We start from the raw sequence: 6,002 nt of genomic DNA on the forward strand, positions 1-6,002 counted from the left end.
AGAAAGTTTGACGTATAAATGAGGCCACCACTTCAGCCCTTTTGAAGATGAAAAGCCTAAAATAAAATTAAAAAACAGGAACAGAAACAAGAGGCGGTTACCCACTTTGATTCAGAGACTGGTGCTTGACCGTCAGACATGCTCAGTGACTTGAATTCATGACAGATTTGAGTCAAAAAGAGCAAAATTATTCTACGGTCGAACTTTGGCCTTCAAACCAGCCGTGTGATTTGCACAGCAATGTATATGGAAATCAGGTGGTTTTTCTAAAGGACCTGTTTGCATGCTTTGTCTAGGACAGCCATGCAAACTTTGGGTCTGAGTTTTCTGAGGTTGACTGTTAGCTGCAGCAATAGCCTCACTGAAGTGGCCCTTTGCAGCTTTTAGCACTAGGTGAGGTGACTGCAAAGGATATGGACCTGCCCTCTGGAAACATAAGCTGCTGTTCTCAATGACAGCCTGTTCTAAAGTGACACAATTGGTTCTGCAGTTTGTTTCTTCTGAACGGGACTCAAGGCCCTATTTTTGGCCTCGAGAAGCCTCCATGTGGCCCTCAGTAGCTCAAGGAATACATAATACCTGCAAGATCACCTCAGCCCATAAATGCCTCACCAGAAGAACTGGCCAGGTTACAAGCTCCACCTAAGATCCCTACCACATTTGTGGGAACTTGACATTTTAGTATGGCATAACAAGAGCAGGGATGCCCTCGCCTTTGTATACCTCGCCTTCGTAGATCTGACAAATGTGGGAATGTTCAGGGTGGCAGGAGAAGATATATCGTTTGTTAATATCCTTCCTGACTTGCGCTAGCAAGTTCCTTTACTTAGCAGAGTTTCACATTCCCCTTTTAAACGCACAGCAGATAGCTGGTTGCAGACTTGTGTAAGCCTCTCACTATTAGGTTCCTGGTAAGTTCCCTTCTACCCCTCTTAAAAGAATAAACACGCCACAATCTTGTTTAAAGTATATAAAATAAGTTTACTCACATCATCAGTTCACAGTTGAATCCCTGAAGGCAGACTTAGTTACATGTGGATCTATCCCATATGGGGATAATCCCAGTGTCCTCTGCTGGCTGAAAGCCAACACAGCATCTCTAGCTAAAAAGCTGCTCCAACGATGGAGGAAGTCAAAGAGAGTGAGAGAGAGTGCTGCGTGACTCGTCCTTTTATTACCTGGACAGGTAAAGTCACGCCCACCTCTAGTCACATGCAAAAGAAGTTTGCCCCAGATATAAGGGAAAAGGAAGTTTTCGACTGGCTGCACCAAACATTCCCCAGCATGTCCACTCTAGGAAAACAAGGAATGTTGTACTTGACTGCTACTTATGTATCACATCCCACAACAAAGGCCTTGGATCTCATCAGCCGAAAGGGACTTTTCACGCTGCTCAACAAGATAGGGTGCCCCCCCCCCCAATATCATGCCATCCAGTATCCTCAGATGCCTTCCTTTGGAAAAGTGGTGTGAAACAGGGCTGTGTTCTCGCCCCAACACTCTCTGGCACATTGTTGTCCCTGTTGCTCTCCTGTGCCTTCAGCTCAACTGACGATGGTGTCATTATAAGAAAAAACTGCTCCTTTTCCCTTATGGGGTATCCAAGAGCCCGTCTAGAGTCCTTAAGTAAGTAGGTTTCCTTTTGGGAGGCCAACTAGAGTATATTGATGTCAGAGCCGCCCCTAGGTCCCAGCTCACAGAGGACCAACGCCCGGCTGTAGTTATGTACAAAAGTCTTTATTGATGTTCAGTTTCCATTTCAAAGCCGCAGCGTGCAGCTCTACGTCTTAAACCCTAGACCGGCGAAGCTCCGTCTGAATCTCCTCCCCTTCCACACCAGTTTAAGACTCTAGCCTTGCTCCACCTCTTCCTTAGCTCCTTCCTCCTCTGGGCCCTCCTGCCCGCTGGGGTTTCATCCTTTCTGGACTCTTCTGACGCTGACCCCCCTGATTCTTGTCCCTCTTTCCGGCGGGCTTTAGGACCTGGTTCCCTATCCGGGCTACCTGCTGTGCCGCTCGCCTGTACATTTGAACTTGGCGCGCGCGCCCAACCGGCAACCTTCCTCTTGACCGTTCCCCCGCTCTCCGATGGAGGCGTGGTCAATCCAGACTCATCTTCTCTCGCTGGTGGTGAATACGCTGGCCCCGATACCTGGGACTCCTCCCCCCCCCCCCCACTACGCTCTGGTGGGGAAGCTGGTCCTGATTTCCAACTGCTGCTCTGGGAGTCCCTGCTGGCCCCTTGCTTCTGGGGTGACCCCCTTGGGGCCCCCCTTGCCCTGGCCACCGGCGCCCCCTTCTGTGAATCTTCTGATTCGCTGGAGAGGCTCATGGAATCTCTCGGGCTACTGTCATCTTCTCCTGCGCTGCCCTCGGATTGCTCCCCCTCGCTCTCCATCTCCTCCCCTCCCTGCGCTCCCGCTGCGTCCCTGACAATTGAGAAGCAAAGCGGCTAGTAAGCCTGATCTTTATTAACTGTAGCAACTGGGTCCCTACTCACCACACGCAGGAGGGAGGAAAGAACCCAGAACAATGGTGCACAAACCCTTATATAGACTTTTGAAACTGCCCACCCTGTAGCCTAAGACCCCCCCCCCAAAAAACAACAACATGCATCACACAAGGAGGCGGTCTACAGCAGAAATCCTATTCCCCAGGATACTTGATAAAAGTCACCGGTTGCTTTACCTGGGCAGCCTGGCCATTCTTTTGTGATGGCAAATACTTTAATTCCTGAAACCAGGTCACAGGCTCACCCTGTTCATATACACATACGCCCTTCAGACAGGATTTGCAAGCAAAAAGACAATGGGAAGGCATTCCCCATTTTCCTCCCTACTGCAGAGGAATATTTGAGGCCACTGGGAGCCAAAATGGCTTCAGGATTATTATGTACTATTTCAGACACGTGTTTTATATACTTATGTATGTGTTTGCCTTGTAAATTTATGAATGTTTAATTTATTTTTGAGACCTTAAATTCTTATGAGAGTGTGTACATCCATACAAGGAGAGACAGGGGTCTGCTCACTCTGCAAGTCTCCGTGCCCAGACGAAAGTGTGGCAGATTCCTATCTGAGAGATGTTGCTTGCACATGAGGCAGCCCTGACAATGCACTCTGAGGAAGCTCAGCATAGGTTCATCATGGCTGCTGGGAGGAGAACAGAGAGATGAAACGCCTGGTGCATCTGCACAAACAGACAGACAGCTTCATTTGCCCTGGCTGCAACAAAACATGTCTCTCCCCATCTGTCTCTGGCACTGTAACTCCCCAATGGTTTGACTTCACCCCCAAAGGTGAAGTCTTCTCCTCCATTGGCTACTGAGACAGATGGTTGAGCGACTGAATGCACCAGTTTGAAGCCTGTTTAATTATTTTTTAACACTTTTGCCTGGCCCTTCTTGCAAGGAATTCAGGGTGACATGGGTGGCTCTTCCGATCGCCAGCAGCTTTACCCTCACAATGCCCCTGTGAGGTAGGTCAGGCCGAGAGACAGGAGCTGTCCCAGTGAGTTCCATGGCTGACAGCGGAATTTGCACCCAGGTCCCCTCAGTCTTGATCTGCATCGGTGAACCTTAAGAGAACGCATACCAGTTAGAGGAACTGGGATGCAAATTGTCAACAGTTTGCCTGAAAAGCACAGTCACGATGAGTTTGAGTTAATCCAGATCCCCAGTAATTGCGATACTGATAATGATAATCTCTCTCTTCCCATTTCTCCAAAGTACTAGGAAGCTCTGAGTGAGTCCCACAACTCCAGAAATAGGCACTGCCTAAAATAATAATAATAATAAAACAGGAAGAGGAACAAGAGGCGGTTACCCGCTTTGATTCAGAGACTGGTGCTTGACCATCAGACATGCTCAGTGACTCGAACTCATGACAGATTTGAGTCAAAAAGGGCGAAATTATTCCACGGCCGAACTTTGGCCTTCAAATAGGGAGTTGTTGCAATTTTGGTCAGCAAGGGGGCATGATCCTGAGGAGCCCACAAGTAGTTTCCATTACATATCCTAGTGCTTGCGCTTCAGCCGATCACACCACAAAATCACCATGAATAATCACAGAGTGTTAGTGTGCGCGAGACAGGTTTATTTTATTAAACTTGTATCCTGTCCTCCCCAAAGGATCCCAGAGCAGAAAACATCAAAATGTTAAAACAATGCAACTGGAAATATCTGCAAGCAATTTAAAACCATCCAAATTGTGCCCGTGTCCCACATGGACTTGCTTGTGAAGATGTGACTAATTTCACTTGCCCTGGGAACTAGGGGTGAACATGAGACCAAACCTGCCCCTTGGCAAAGTGCCTGTGAGGGATTTGGGCTCCTCTGAGGTGAGGTGGATGGTTGGATAGTGTTTTCGAGGTTACCAGCATGAGTTTGAGCAAACTGCGGGAGGCAGTGGAGGACAGAGGTGCCTGGCGTTCTCTGGTCCATGGGGTCACGAAGAGTCGGACACGACTAAACGACTAAACAACAACAACAACAACAACGAGGTGAGGTGCCATATGCTAGAGCAGTGAGGTAAAGGTAAAGGGACCCCTGACCATTAGGTCCAGTCGTGGCCGACTCTGGGGTTGCGGTGCTCATCTCGCTTTACTGGCCGAGGGAGCCGGCGTACAGCTTCCGGGTCATGTGGCCAGCAGGACTAAGCCGCTTCTGGTGAACCAGAGCAGCGCACGGAAATGTCGTTTACATTCCTGCCGGAGCAGTACCTATTTATCTACTTGCACTTTGACATGCTTTCGAACTGCTAGGTTGGCAGGAGCTGGGACCGAGCAAGGGGAGCTCACTCCGTCACGGGGATTCGAACTGCTGACCTTCTGATCGACAAGCCCTAGGCTCTGTAGTTTAACCCACAGCACCACCCTCGCCCTATGTTAGAGCAGTAGCAGGATGCTTAAAGGCGACAAAAACCCACTGCAATTGCAACACTTTTGGAGTGTTATAAAACTTTAAGGTGCGCACACATAGCAGTTGTGCACGCCACAGAAAACCAATCCTTCACCCTGCAAAATTTAGGAAATATTGCCTGAGAAAATTACACCTTATTTTAGTGCACAGAGCAATCCCCAAAAGCCTTCTGCAGAAGGGAAATACCGTATTTTTTGCCCTATAGGACACACTTCCACCCCCCCCCCCAATGAAGGGGAAATGTGTGTGCATCCTATGGGGCGAATGCAGGCTTTCGCTGCAGCCTGGGGAGCGAGAGGGGTTGGTGCGCACCAATCCCTCTCGCTCTCCAGGCTTCAGGCAGCTATCCGCAAGCCTGCGGAGCCCGGCGCGACTTCCCACTGGGCTCCCAAGGCTTGCGGACAGCAGCCTGCAGCTCAAAACCCGGGGAGCGCAGCGGAGCGCACCCCGGGCTTCAGGCAGCTCTCCACAAGCCTTGGGAGCCCGGCGCGATTTCCCGCTGGGCTCCCAAGGCTTGCAGATAGCAGTCTATTCTGGGGGCTGGGGTCGGGGAAAGCTCAGGCTTCCCCCAGCCCAGCCCCACGCCTGGGGGGGGGATATATCTTTTTTTATTCCCCCCCAAAAAAACTAGGTCTGCCCTATGGGCCGGTGCGCCCTATAGGGCGAAAAATACAGCATATTGAAGAAAGCTTTCTCAACAGCTCTTTCCACTTACAAATCCTTCAAATCCTGTCTTAAGGGCATATTTGGTGTATGAATAGGATGGGCCTGTGACCTGGATTCAAGAACTAAAGTATTTTCCACCTCAAAAGAATGGCGAGGCTGCCCAGGTAACGCAACCATTAAAACATTATCAGGTATCTTGGCAGAGAGGAGAGAACCCATACAGACCACCTCTTTTTGTGCTTTTAGGGTAAAGGTAAAGTGAGCCCTGACCATTAGGTCCAGTTGCGGACGACTCTGGGATTGCGGTGCTCATCTCGATTTACTGGTCAAGGGAGCTGACGTTTGTCTGCAGTTTTTCCGGGTCATGTGGCCAGCAGGACTAAGCCGTTTCCGGCGAAACCAGAGCAGTGCACGGAAAC

The 6,002-nt window shown here is 49.8% G+C and overlaps 1 protein-coding gene across 1 annotated transcript in view; it reads right to left on the reverse strand.

Annotated features, from left to right (window-relative positions):
* LOC310843682 (secreted frizzled-related protein 2-like) overlaps positions 1-6,002 on the reverse strand; it is a 246,280-nt gene that overhangs the window by 139,764 nt on the left and 100,514 nt on the right. The gene's annotated exons all lie outside the window — the stretch shown is intronic.

Source organism: Podarcis gaigeae (genome assembly GCF_964106915.1).
Source record: "Podarcis gaigeae genome assembly, chromosome: 4".
NCBI classification, from domain to species: domain Eukaryota; kingdom Metazoa; phylum Chordata; class Lepidosauria; order Squamata; family Lacertidae; genus Podarcis; species Podarcis gaigeae.